The sequence below is a fragment of the Rattus norvegicus genome, chromosome 18 (assembly GCF_021556685.1).
Source record: "Rattus norvegicus strain SHRSP/BbbUtx chromosome 18, alternate assembly SHRSP_T2T, whole genome shotgun sequence".
Classification (NCBI taxonomy): Eukaryota; Metazoa; Chordata; class Mammalia; order Rodentia; family Muridae; genus Rattus; species Rattus norvegicus.
This window is the reverse complement of record NC_141551.1, coordinates 81,560,990-81,575,194: the sequence shown is the minus strand read 5'-3', so window position 1 is coordinate 81,575,194 and position 14,205 is coordinate 81,560,990.

The window sequence follows — 14,205 nt, the reverse complement described above, 5'->3', positions numbered from 1 at the left end:
TTAGTTAAATGCAGGTGGCTCTGCACATCAAATAGAACGTGCCACACATTCAAAATCTTCAGTACCCTCTAATTAACAAACCACAGACATGGAACATTGGAACACAAGCAGACAAGCTCACCTCTTCCCCACGATACAAAATAATAAAAAAAGGTAAAATAAATTAAAATGTTTCAGTTTCACTTATTGAAATAAATATTCCAATTTAGTGACATTTTTAGCCATTTCGATTAAAAGCAAAATCTGAAATATTGGGTTAAGTAAAAAAATGATACAACAAATCTTAATCAATGGGAGATGAACAATGATCTAAATATCTACGATATCAAACATAGATATCAAACCACAGGGGAAATGTATTTGTATTTAAAATAGCCATTAGCAGAAAACTAAAAGCTAACAGGAGCTGTTTGCCTACACTATAGATTTAATACATTAGAAAATAAACAATACTCAGGTTAGTGAACTGTCTATAAGGAGAACTTGATGCTGTACTGTAATTTAGATAATAAGTGAGAAACTTATTATAAGGATTTAGAATTGTAAGCCTAGAAACTTTTGATCAACTGATTTAAAGTTTTTATAATATAAACCGACAAAATATTTAAAATTCATTTCAATTAAAATTAAATTACAGGAATTTTCTTCTTCTCTTTCCTTCCCTCAGTCCCTCCTAGATATCCTCCATCGATGTTCTCTCACTCTCTAATTGATAGTCTCTTTTATTTGGTTATTATTAGGTTATTATTACATACATGTATGTATACACATGTGCACACATATATAAATGCAACCTGCTGATTCATCTAGCTTTATATTATATAGAACATCTTACACAGTATTTTAGAGGTCATAGACAATTTATGAAAAATAGTGTGCTGTGGACAAAAAAGATCTCTTATATTTTAAAATGTTTTTAGTTCTAAGATATGAAAATATCTATAATTTAATATCATATTTGAAATAAAGTGCTATGCTTGCCAGAAATACCATGTGTACTGTTCATTCTATAAAGGCTATCAGAGGATAAAGACAGGCCTCAGAAAGAATGACACAGACAGATACCCTTCCAGCCATCTGCCTGAATACAGTCTTCTAAAAGCAGGACGGGAAAGACGACATACATTGAAAGAAACGTTAAAGCATAATTCATTATTTGGGCTGAAGGGACCTAATCATGAGAAAATTTTCACAAAAATGCAAATGGAATACAGATCAGAGGTTACATCATTAGCAATAAAAGGAAAAATCAGTTTCCTTTCCTCCTACACCAGTGCTGTGTCCCCAGGTGATAGGGAGGTTGGGCTATCACCCAACATCACAGGGCTCTCCTGCTAGGATGGGCGGGGAAGCCGAAGCCCTGGAGATTAACTACTGTACCTGAACTGCCTTTCCCTGGTGTGCATCTCTCTTTACTCATGCAATGCTAGCCAGAAGAACCGATCCATTCCCACTTCTGAAGTCATTAGTTGTTAGCAGTCTGGGCTTCCCGATTCCACACAGAGCTCTGAATTTCCAACCAACTCCTGCCAATGCCCTGCATCTTAACCGTACTTTGATTCCAAATTGAACTTTTGTTTTATCTTTGTATATTTTGAGGCTATTAGATGCCTCAAGAGTTTTGCTCATTTTACAGACTCCTAACATCAATCCCTTAATTTAATTAAAGATCCCCTCTTCATAATGCCACATGTTCACAGGGTAACTTTGCCCCTGTTCCCTGCTCTTGAGTTTATGTCAAAATGTATTGCTTTATATTTAAGGGGTATTGAAGTGGAAATTTCTGGTTTCTTTGGAGACTACATTGTGTCATGTGATATTTTTGTGGAAACTGTCTTCTGAGAGGATGTTTTCGCTTAAAGACACACGGGAGGATGTTTTGCTAAGAACAGACGTGTTTTTCTGGAGCCCTTAGGTAAGAGGATATGATTGTTAGAGACTTAGTTCTATAAATCTGCAATTTGATTGGTTATTTTCTAGTTCTCTTTATCTGTTTCAAAATTTCCTGAATGAGGGGTGAGGACTATATGTACTTGTTTATATAAGAACATATATTTAGTTTAGGAATCATGCTGGTTTATTATGTTGAAGTATGTCCAATGGGTCCCTAGACTCTCTGAGACTTTTAGCATGCAGGAATATTCAATATTGTAAAGGCCTTCTCGGCATCTAATGATATGTTCATGGGGTTTCTGTCTTTAACATATTTATTATGGTGAGTTACAATTCTTGACTCACATATGTTGAACCATCTCTGATGGAATGTGATTTGAAATAGTGAATATATATATATATATATACATATATACATATATATATGCACGTGTGTGCATGTGTGTGCATGTGTGTGTATGCACTCCTGTGTGTGTGTTTATTCTAGAATTTGGTTTGACCTTATTTGACTAAGATATTCTGTGTCCAGGATCCTTGGAGATATTAGCATATACTTTCCATTTTGTTGGGTCTTATTCTTGTTTAGATATCAAAAAAATAATGGATTGTAAAACTAATTTACAACTGTATCTTTTTTCTATTTTATAGAATAATTTAAAGAATTTTTATGTTCAATGGAGATCAGATGGAATTCTATACTGAATCAATCCTGCTGTAGGATTAAAATATATTATTAAATACATAGGTCTATTTAAAATAATTATTTTATTCAGGTTTAGCTTTGGTTGACTATTTGGCTCTAACATTTTTTCCATTTCTTGTAGATTTTACACTTTGGTGGAATATGTACTTTTCAAATATGTCCCACGATTCTCAGAATTTCATCATTGTCCATGTAAATTTCTCCCTATTGATCTCTAATGCTATTGATTTGGTTCATTAAATCATATCAACATTCTCAGTTAATTTTGCTATAGGTTTGCACTCATTTTAAATAAATATTTATTTGTTTTGGTTTTTATATTGTTTGTCTCTATTTTGTTAATTTCTATCCTGACTTTTTTCTGTATGGAAGTTTTATATATAGGTGTGTGTGTGTGTGTGTGTGTGTGTGTGTGTGTGTGTGTGTGTGTGTGGTGTGTGTGTGGTGTGTGTGTGTGTGTGAGTGTGTGTGTGTGTGTGTGTGTGGTGTGGTGTGTGTGTGAGTGTGTGTGTGTGTGTGTGTGTGTGTGTGTATGTACACTCAAATGCCTTTTGCCTGTAGATGTTACATCAGATCCCCAACCCCAGGGTGTTGAATCTCTTTTAGCTGCAGTCACAGATGATGGGCAGGAAGTTCTTCCACTGGATGAGAAGCTGTTGACAATCTATAGTTCCTGAGAGCTGGGGACTCAGATTTTGTTATTGTTGTAATTATTGTAAGCATATGGCTTGTGTAGGTTACCCTGGCTCCACTAGAAGGGCACATATCTACAAGTGTATGGGAATGAGAGATAGGACTTTGTTGTGGTAAAATGAGGGCACAAACTTGGGGACTGGAAGAAGGAAGCTATCAGTCAGGAGAGTTGGAGGAGAGGAGATTGTAGGAAATTCTCAGAGAACTAATGTTAAGAGAATAAGAAGAAAGTTTGTTATTGCAAAAATGTCACTGGAAATATAGGATATAATGCCAAATGAAAGCAGTCAGACACAGATTGGCAAATATACGATTTTCTGATGTGTCAGGCATGAAAATGCCTAAACCTATTTACAGGACATTTGCCAGAGCTAGCAGGGTAGAAGGCATCTACGCAATGGGTAACATACAAAGGTTAGGCTGGAAAAATAAGTTCTAGGGATTTATTTTACAGCAAGGGAAGAATTAATGCCAAAGGTGAGCATTCCTCCATGTGCCCCCACTGCTTCTGAGATTGTTAATCTCTCTTAGTGGGAATGATAACTATGTTTCCCTTGGGTGTTTTTGCACTTACTTTCTTCACTTTTTAAGACTCAACGGAGGCAGTATTGGCTTTCCAAAGCCATACGACCTATCCATTTTATGCAGTGACCAAACTATCCTCTGCACACTTTCTTAATTCATTAAGCATGGTTTTACTTAGATAGAGTATCAGAATGCACAAACAAGTAATGAAACACAGGGAAACATAAGTTAGCATGAAACTATATTAATCCCTCCTTACTCAGTCAAAATCCTACTCAAAGGGTATTAAACACTGACAAGTTATAACTTAATACATTTTGAATAGGATTTTGATCAATGTGCCCAGAGAAATTATCTTTTGTACACTAAGTAATAATTCAGGAGGAGAATTAGAAAGAGAAAACTACATATCATGTCCAAGATAAAGAAAATATCATAAAATTTATGTTAACTGGGCAGCATTTTGCTGATTATTATGTGATGTAAAATAGATAATGTGTAATAAAATATGAGGAAATGAAAATTATTTTCTAGGAACTGAAATAAATGAGAGTAATTGTATTCTTTATTACAATTGTATAGCATCAAATTGGCAAGACTTAAAAACATGTGAATTACTGAGAACATTTATATGCATGATGGATCTTATTATAATTTTTTTAGTTAAAAGAAGGTTCACTTTACTATTATTATGTTTCCGGTTGGTGCTGAGCAATTGTCTAAGAGTTCCTAATGATATATCCAAGTGATATGACAAAGAACAATCTTAAGTTGTTGGCCTTGTAATAATTGTATGGAATAGGAAATTAAGTATAATTTATCAGGTGGTTAAAAAAAAGATGCAAATTTGTAAGAGTAGAAAAATGGAACGTTGATCTGGGAAGAGTTGTAAAAGAGGAGGGGGGAAGATCAAAACACATCTTGGAAAATTCTCAGAGAACTAATATTTAACCGAAAAGGAAGTCCTTCAAATTTCCATCTAAAAATATGGATGAAACTGTAGAATGCAATTCCAAGTGAAAAGAACCAGACACAGACAAATGAACGTTGTATGATTTTACTTATGTGTCAGACCTAAAATGCCTAATGCATAAAAACAGAAAGCAGAATGACAATTGCCAAAGATTGGTTAAAACCATCATGTGCACTGCCCCAGTCTGCAGGATCTTCCCACACCAATTACTCTTTAGGATAGTGCGATGCTTTGCTATGATTTGATGTGATCTTGCTCTCAAAATACATTTTTATACAAATACCCCTTTGCCTTATTTTCTCTGTTTAACAACTATGATGTTGCATGGATTGTGGAAAACAGAAGTTAATGTTAAATTCAACTGGGTAATTATTTTTAATATTTATTTTTAGTTTATGTGTATGCATGTTTGCTTTTGTATATGTAACTTTACCCCATGTATACCTGGTACTCTTGGTGGTCATGGGAGAGCACTGGATCCTCTGAAAATGGAATTATAGAGGGCTGTGGGCCCTTAGTTTGGTTCTTAAGACTGAACCTTGGTGCTCTAAAAGAGCAACCATTTCTCTTAACAGCTGAACCACATCTCTAGCCCCGACTACTGTGAATGACTAGTTGAATATTATTAATTTAATTCAGAATGATTGAAAGACTTTCTGTTTAAAGAATTTGATGATCAAATATGAATCAGATGTTCATTATATAGACTAAGAAGAAAAATAAAAGTAATAAAATACACGGTATTTTTTGATGATGATAATGATGGTGGTGGTGGAGTTTGAAGAAACTGTATTAATTATTACTTGGTTACTCTCGCCTAAAACTTGTTTTCATGGTTAAAGTACATATAACATTTCACTAATGAATTTATAGTATGATGTTTAGTTTCTCAGTCATATAATGGTTTAGAGTTCAATTTGTCAAATGTATTTAAGTAAAGTCTAAGATGATTCCCCAGCCTGTGAAATCAGCATCACAGTTTTGTGAAATTAGGGTCAAATGTGATGATGAACTTGGACGTCAACACTAAATGGGAGTCGAAAGGTGGAATGAGCAGGACAAAGGCATTGGCATTGCACACACATTCAAGGATATTTGGAAACAAGTCATACATTAGTCAATTATTTCATTTAAAATATCTTTTTCAGAACAACTCTTTCTAAAATGAAAAAAATAAACTGATACAGAAAAAGTTCTTGACATTTACTCTTTTTATACTGTTAATTAATTTGACATTTATTTTTTATTTATATGAATCTTAGTTATTAATTAACATTCTCGTGGAAAAATAAGGAGACTTACAAGTACAGGAACATATAAAAAGAGTGTTTGGGGGACCACTAGCAGTCCCCCTGCCTGCCTGTATGATTGCCACATGGCCTGTGAGAAGCCTTAAGCACTCAGGTGCCTCTGATCTCTGCCATAGTTAGAAATCACAATAGGGTGTGCTTTGAGCATGGCTTGGGGTTATTGTTGGTGTTTTGTTTTATATGTTTGTTTGTTTGTTTTGTAATGAATTTCTATTGGAAACCATCCTTAACTTGACAACTGCAGGATCTGAAAGGAAAAATGTCAAACTTGCTCTGGCAACTCGTGAACCTAAAGACGAGATGGGGAGAAAAAGCTAGTGATTATTTCATGAAGTTGTCACTGAGGTCATGAGCTTAGGCAGTTGAACCTATGTTTTTCTATTTCAGTTTCTCCAATTTAGAAATGGTGTAATATTCTGTGCAGCAATGCTGAATGTGTCATGGAACAGAGAGCCCTTGGCTATGGTGACTCCTGTACCATGTCTCACATCTTCCCTAGTGTCTTAGTCAGGGTTTCTATTCCTGCACAAACATCATGACCAATAAGCAAGTTGGGGAGGAAAGGGTATATTCAGCTTACACATTCACATTGCTGTTCATCACCAAAGGAAGTCAGGACTGGGACTTAAAAGGGGTGGCAGGAAGCAGGAGTTGATGAAGAGGCCATGGAGAGATGTTACTTACTGGCTTGCTTCCCCTGTCTTGCTCAGCTTGCTCTCTAAGAGAACAAAAGCCTACAAGCCCAGGGACAGCACCACCCACAATGAGTCCTTCCCCCTTGATCACTAGTTGAAAAAATGCCTTAGTGATGGGTCTCATGGAGGCATTTCCTCAACTGAGGCTCCTTTCTCTGTGATAACTTCAGCTTGTGTCAAGTTGACACACAAAGCCAATCAGTACACCTAGTGTCCTATTTGTGATCTGTTCCACATGTTGTGCCATCTACAAATATCACTTACAGTGTTTTCCATTATCTGGGCCCATCATTGCATGACTTTGTACAATTGATATTGTTCTGGGAAAATTCCTGGGGAACACTGTCCTTTGACCTCTTGTAAATGACAGGACAGAATTAACACAGCTCTTTTGTTTTTACTTGTGACTGAGTACAGAGCCCAGTCTGGCCTCCTCCTCCCAGGTACTGCAATTACCGGCATACACTACCATACCAGGTAAGCACAGCTCTTTGAGAACTTGGAGTTCAGTGCTCTGTCTCCTGAGGATGTCAGGTGACAGAACATGATCTCCATGCTCAGCTCTTCTTAATAATCTTGGGTTTTCAAATCTTCCTGATTTGAAGAACTGTATCAAAAGGGGAATGATCAAAAATGCCTTTAATATCAGCACAAGGAGGCAAAGTCATTGGATATCTGAGAGTTCTAGGCTAGCCTGGTCTACATAGTGAGTTCCAGGAAAACCAGGGTTATGTAGAGAGACTCTGCCTCAAAAAATGAATGAATGAAGAAAGAATGAAAGAAAGAGAGAGAAACCATATTACTTTTATATAAGACTAAATATATTTACAAACCTTCACCACCTCACAGCTGAAGCTGTGTGTAAAAACCTACACAGATGTCTGTTATATGTAAGGTATCCACAGACATGTTTATTTTTAGAAAGTTTTGTTTTAATTAAGATGTAATTTAAAAGGCATTAACCTTCATGGGAATTTTTTGGTGATACAATGCTATCAGAACAGAAGATCTTTGTACTCACTTTTCTCTGAGTTTGAATTGGATTCCATTAGCTTTTCTGCATGGTGTGTGCATGACATTCTAATGCCAGAGGCTAGGAATGAGTAAAGATCTTGTTCTCCCTGATCCCTCCCATTCACAAGTTCAAACTCTGTACAACTGATGTTTGTTCTAAATTTGATGGCGACTTAAGTTGCAGAAATAGCAACATTTAGCCTCCTTGTCTATCCTCCGTTATAGAGATCATACCATGTCATGAACAGTGCTGCTAGGCATGTCTATCACTTCATGATTTAAAATGAGCCAGCCCCATTAACCATGGCCGAGAAGTGGATATCCTCATTTTATGAGCTTATGGAACAAAAACTTGGTTCTTCCATGCTGTGAAAGTATCCCCAGGACACAGGGTCATTAACCACCATTGTTTTCCTCAAAGATTTAGATTTATCAGCCATTAAATGTAAGAATATTGTCCGCTTAATGTTGACTTACCAGTCACCAAGATAGCTATCATGCCGAAGTTTAGCTACTCTTGTTTAGACTGACTTCAAATCTACTCACTTGTCCATAGCTGGATATATTACTGCTACCACAAAATTTAGTCACAGATAATCAAAATAGCACATACTGTGAATACTCTGTCAAGCTATATTCGTACCACAGACCAAAAAAGGAGCCCAGTAGATATTTGTGCTTTATTTTCTGCACTTAAAATTGTTAAGTCAGGAGTCTTGGGCATTGTTCAGTCTGTGGCACATCAACCTTAAAGAAATAGTGAATTTTCCACTACGTACCACTAAGAATAAATATCACTTGGCTGACATCTGCAGTCTAAGACTAAATATATGCTCTGCCAATTTGTTGTATTACTTAGCTGCTGCCATTTGTAAATGGAGCTCAGAGGTGAAGACATCAGGCTCTGATGCCTGTTTGCCTCTCTGCTCTGGATGGAATATCTGTGCTCCCCAAATCTGTATCTTACCATAATGTGATAATTTCAGGTGATGGTACATTTGGATTTAATGAGGGAATGAGCATCCAACCCTCATCTGTAGGAGTTATGCTCTCATAGCAGAAGCCTGAGACTCCTTACTCTTTTTCTTTCACATGAGGACATAGCCCAATAAAGTACTGTCTGTGAGTAAATATGCCAGCCTGTTGATCTAGGAATTCTGAGACTTGGAGAATTAAATTTCTGTTATTTATATATCGTTCATTCTATGCCAGTTGGTTATATCTCCCTGGATGATGTAAGGGACTGCTACTTGGGTATTTTTTTCAACAGCCAGTGTTTCTCATTGTATATGGTGATAATAAAGAAGTCATGTGATAACTTGAGAAACCGCCATTTTCTGAGTAAAATTTCAGACCCGTAAGGTTCTGAGGCAAGTCTGTCATCTCCTGCACAGCACTGTTGAGCATTCCCATACATACTCCTAGCATGCTGCCTCTCCCTGTGAAAGCCTAAGTTCCTAAACTCCTGTACCATGGGGATCAAAGTGTCAATATAAGCAGAGCTGTTCATCATCATCAGATGGCTAGAGCTTATCCATCAGCATGACTTGAAGGACTGGCAGATTCAGCTGTGATTCATTATTCAGAAGATGCTGTCAATTTGAAATCAGACTTGTGGAGACCTAATGATGAAGGGAAGTTACACAAGGACGTGGTAACCTCTAAGTTACTTTGTCTCTGGAGAACCAATATTTATCAATCATGTTATATCTTTGACCTTGAAGCTCTTTACAACCACTTGACAGACCAAAGACACTTGTCCAACTTAGTACAGGGATGATTATTTCAAGGGTAGCAATGTTGTATTTGGAAATAGCTTGAAGGATCTCCTTCTGTGGTCTTCCAGCAGGCAATGTTATAAGGCCTATGGATTGTCATTAATAACTTATATTTTCCTTCCTTCCTTCCTTTCTTCCTTACTTAATTCCTTCCTTCCTTCCTTCCTTTCCCCCCTCCCTTCCCACTCTCTTTCATACTTTTTTGATATTCAATTTTTTGAGAATTTTATGCAGAATTGCTGGATTTACATCATTTTGACTCCTCATCCTAGTCCCATTAACTACTTTCATATGCCTCTGCTGCTCTTAAATTCTTGACCTCTTTATTATTGTTGTTTGTTTGTGTGTGTGTGTGTGTGTGTGTGTGTGTGTGTGTGTGTGTGTGCGTGTGTGTGTGTGTAGAGCTGACCACTCAGTTCCCACAGTTGTGCCAATGAGTCAATTTTACCTGAACACACTGTGGTTTGAGTCTTTCTGACAAAGTCTTTCAAGAATGATCAGAAGTCCATTTTCTGTGACCTAACCAACTCTTCTACCATGTGCTAAATATACAAATTTACCATAAAGTTATGGGATGATGTAGCATGCTTGCCTGATGTTTATTTATAATATTATACTGGTTTATAGAATACTCTGGATTAACATTATACCTCATTTTAGAATTATAATAAACACATTTTGAATGAGACAAATCCTCTGTGCTTTTAGGTTTAGTGGGGCTTTGTACTATCCATTCCTCTGCGTTATACAGTTCTTTTTAGAAGGGGAGATTCTAGATTCTCTATAGTCCAAAATAAATTGATTTTAAAATAAATAATTTTTAAATGAGCACTTGGCAACGTATTTTCCATGATGAATTTTCTAAATTAAAAATTTGGCTACTCCTGGCATGTGATTCACATTCTGTTTTGTAAGCCTGAGATTTTGTACTGGCTCATCGTGAAGTAAACTTTAGAACATCAAATACCTTTCTGTATTCATAAACCTACATCAAACAACCAAAACAGTTTGTATGTCATCCACAATGTGCTTGTCTCACAGCATACAGAGTGTCTGCTTGTTCCTGGAGAGTGAATGTTGAGTAGCACACATATGGAAAGAGACACAATGTGGTTCAATTCTTGCCAGAGGCACAATGATATGGTCACATAACACAGAGGGTTAGGAGAGTAATGAGTGCACTGGGTGAAAGAAGGGACATAAGGGACATGGGAAGAATTCTAAATACTTGAAGAAGGTTTCAATGTATAGCATACACCATTCATTCAATTATAATAACATATTACATGCCTGCCATGAAAAAAGCACTGTATAAATTCTGAAAATTGTATAGGTAACTTCAGCCACTTTGGTGGCTATTTGAAATATTCCTGGAGTTATTCTGGGGCTGCTTAGAATATTCTGAATTAATTTTTAAACTGTGAAAGTTTAACCATATGTTTGATTCACTCTTGAATGATATAAAATAATTACGTGATTTAATCAGTGGTTGAGTATATATACCTTAGATAATATTTAGATATCTATAAGATGCCATATAGACAAATTAACCAACTTTAAGTAATTACTTTTATCATAAGATGTGGAGTTGTTTTATATGCATGACAAATTTATAGTGTGAGCATGGTGTCGTTATCACAGAACATTAACACTGAACATGAAAATAAAATCAATTTCTAGTGAGCAGAATATTAATAGAATATGTGTAGATATTTTATGTCGAATAAATAGAACTTAATTTAGGGGGGAGGTCAACAAATTTGCCATATTTCATACATGGACTTAAAGAATTTTACCATCTTTAAATACATTTAAATGGAATTCTGTGGTATTCATTCAGAAAATTCTTTTTTTTTCTTGTTATGAGTGATACTTTATTCTTATCTCATGGAGAAGCCCAGAAAATTCTTACAATAATAATCATGCCCTCTTGCCTTGATTGTCTTGGCTTTCCTTCTGTTGATGAGACAGAATATCCAGCTAAAAGCCACTTCTGGAAGAAAGAATTTATTTGGTTCACAGCTCCAGGTCACAGTCCATTCCACAGAGGCAGGAGGTTGAGGGACCTGGTCATATCGCATCCATTCAAACAATGAGCTAATGCTAACCTCACTTTCTCCATTTCATGGAGTCCTCAAGAACTTGTACAGGGAATCATCCCATGCATATTAAAGATGGCTGTCCTGGGTGAATTATTGTAATCCCCCCAAAAAGACCCCCTAAAGAGTCATATACAGGCCCAGCTTTCCAGCTGATTCTGGATGTCATTGAATTGACAATTCACACTAATCATCAAAATTATCTATAATATGCCATCTAAGTTATATTTACTAATTATTTTGATAAATACATAGACCAGCATGTTTTGCTTCTATAAAATTACACTGAAAATATTTTGATCATAAATACAACCTGCGAATTTCACAATTTTAGGTCTGAGAGGAATTTTCAGTTACACTATTATAAGTTCCATGATGAGTATATAATCGATATATCTGTATCTGTATGTTAGCCTATAAATATATTTTCTAAATATTTAAAATAATTATATAATTTCCAAGAACAGGTAGCTCAGACTTCTTCACTATTATTATTTTCCCATGTCTCTCTCAATCTAAACATTTGGCTTACTGGTCAAATTTTTGATCACTAACAAACCACGTGGCTGCCCTTAGCTTTGTATCCATCACATCCTTGCTCTATCTGAGCATGGATATCTGCAGCAGTGTATTTGATGGGGAAGTAAATGGGACAAAGTATGAGAAAAAAATGGAGCATCTTCCCAGAGCTAAGAATGTTGATCATCCACTCTTGCCAGAATCTATTTGGGGGCAGAAAAAAATGGTTTGTCTTAGTGTATAGGGTCTATGCATGATTTGACTCAATCAAGGACTTAGAAAACAAAGATTGGAAAATGACCATGTCATCCTGAGTGAGGTAACCCAATCTCTCTGTCTCTCTCTGTCTCTCTCTGTCTCTCTCTGTCTCTGTCTCTCTCTGTCTCTCTCTGTCTCTCTGTCTCTCTGTCTCTCTCTGTCTCTCTCTCTCTCTGTCTTTCTCTCTCTCTCTCTCTCTCTCTCTCTCTCTCTCACACACACACACACACACACACACATATACAGGGTATATACTCACTGATAAGTAGATATTAGCCCCAAAGCTTGGATTACCCAAGATACAATCCACAGACCACAGGAAGCTCAAGAAGGACGACCAAAGTGCAGATGCTTCAATCATTCTTAGAGGGGGAAACAAAAATATTCACAGAGGGAAATATGGAGAAAAAGTTTGGTCAGAGACTGAAGGAATGGCCATCCAGAGCCTGCCCCCACCTGGGGATCCAGCCCATATACATATAGCCACCAAACCCAGACAATATTGCAGAACCATTGAACTGATAACAGGGTCCCTATTGGAGGTGTTAGAGAAAGGATTGAAGGAGCTGAAGGGGCTTGCAACCCCATAAGAAGAATACCACCCAACCAGAGCTCCCAGGGACTAAACCACCACCCAAAGATACTTGGACTGACCCATGGCTCCAACTGCATATGTAGCAGAGGATGGCCTTGTTGGGCGCCTATGGGAGGAGAAGCCCTTGGTCCTCCCAAAGCTGGACCCACCAGAATAGGGGAATAGAGTGAGGAGGCAGGAAGAGGTGGGTGGTTGGGTGGGAGAACACCCATATAGAAGAAAGAGGAGGGGGAATGGGATAGGGGGTTTATGGATGGGAAACCAGGAAAGGGGATAACATTTGAAATATAAATAAAGAAATACCAAAAAAAAAAGAAGTAGGTGGCTAGCTAGACCTTTCAGAGTAGGTACATAGTAGACAGTTGTGTTCTGTTTAGATTCTTAACACAGTTGTGGAAGGAACATTATAGAGATACACACTGAATTCATAAGAGATACATATGTAAGCTTCAGGAGGGCAGAAATAGAACACATTTGGATTTTTAATATGTGCCTGAGAAGGCTTTGTATTAAAGACTTGGCCCCTAGCTTTTAATGTGTAGAGGTAGTAAAACCTTTCTCAATGCCGGAACATTTGGTTGTTGGAAATTCACCATAAATGGCAATGTGATACCTCCTCTCTCCTCTTCCTTCAGCTCTTTGCCTTCCAGATACAATGATACAAGTTGTATCCTCTACCACAAGCTCCCAGGAGGATGTACTGTAGTACTTAGTGATGCCTCACTGTAACAGTGTCAAGATGATGGGCTGAAATCTTCCACCTGAGAACCCAATGGAAGATTCTTCTATTTTAAATTCAATACTTTACAATTTGTTAAAGTAATAGCAGATATCTGACACATATCTTATATGGGCATCAATCAGTCACTCTCTTCTTGTAGCTTGTCTTATTCATGGCCCTATCAATGCAGCAGCCTAAGTTGTATTGGATTATTGTATTCATGTTCTTCCTATTAAGGCATGTTTGCCTACTATTGACTGTCATATCTGCAGTAACCTGAGACCAACTTTGTGTCTTGAGTTTCTGACTGATATAAAACAGCATTTCTCCCCGGCCCCTAACCATAGGATGATCACTTCAGTTTCATTTGATATATAGTTGGAAGCATTTGTTTGCCTAACTAAAGAATTCACACTTTGGTATATGATT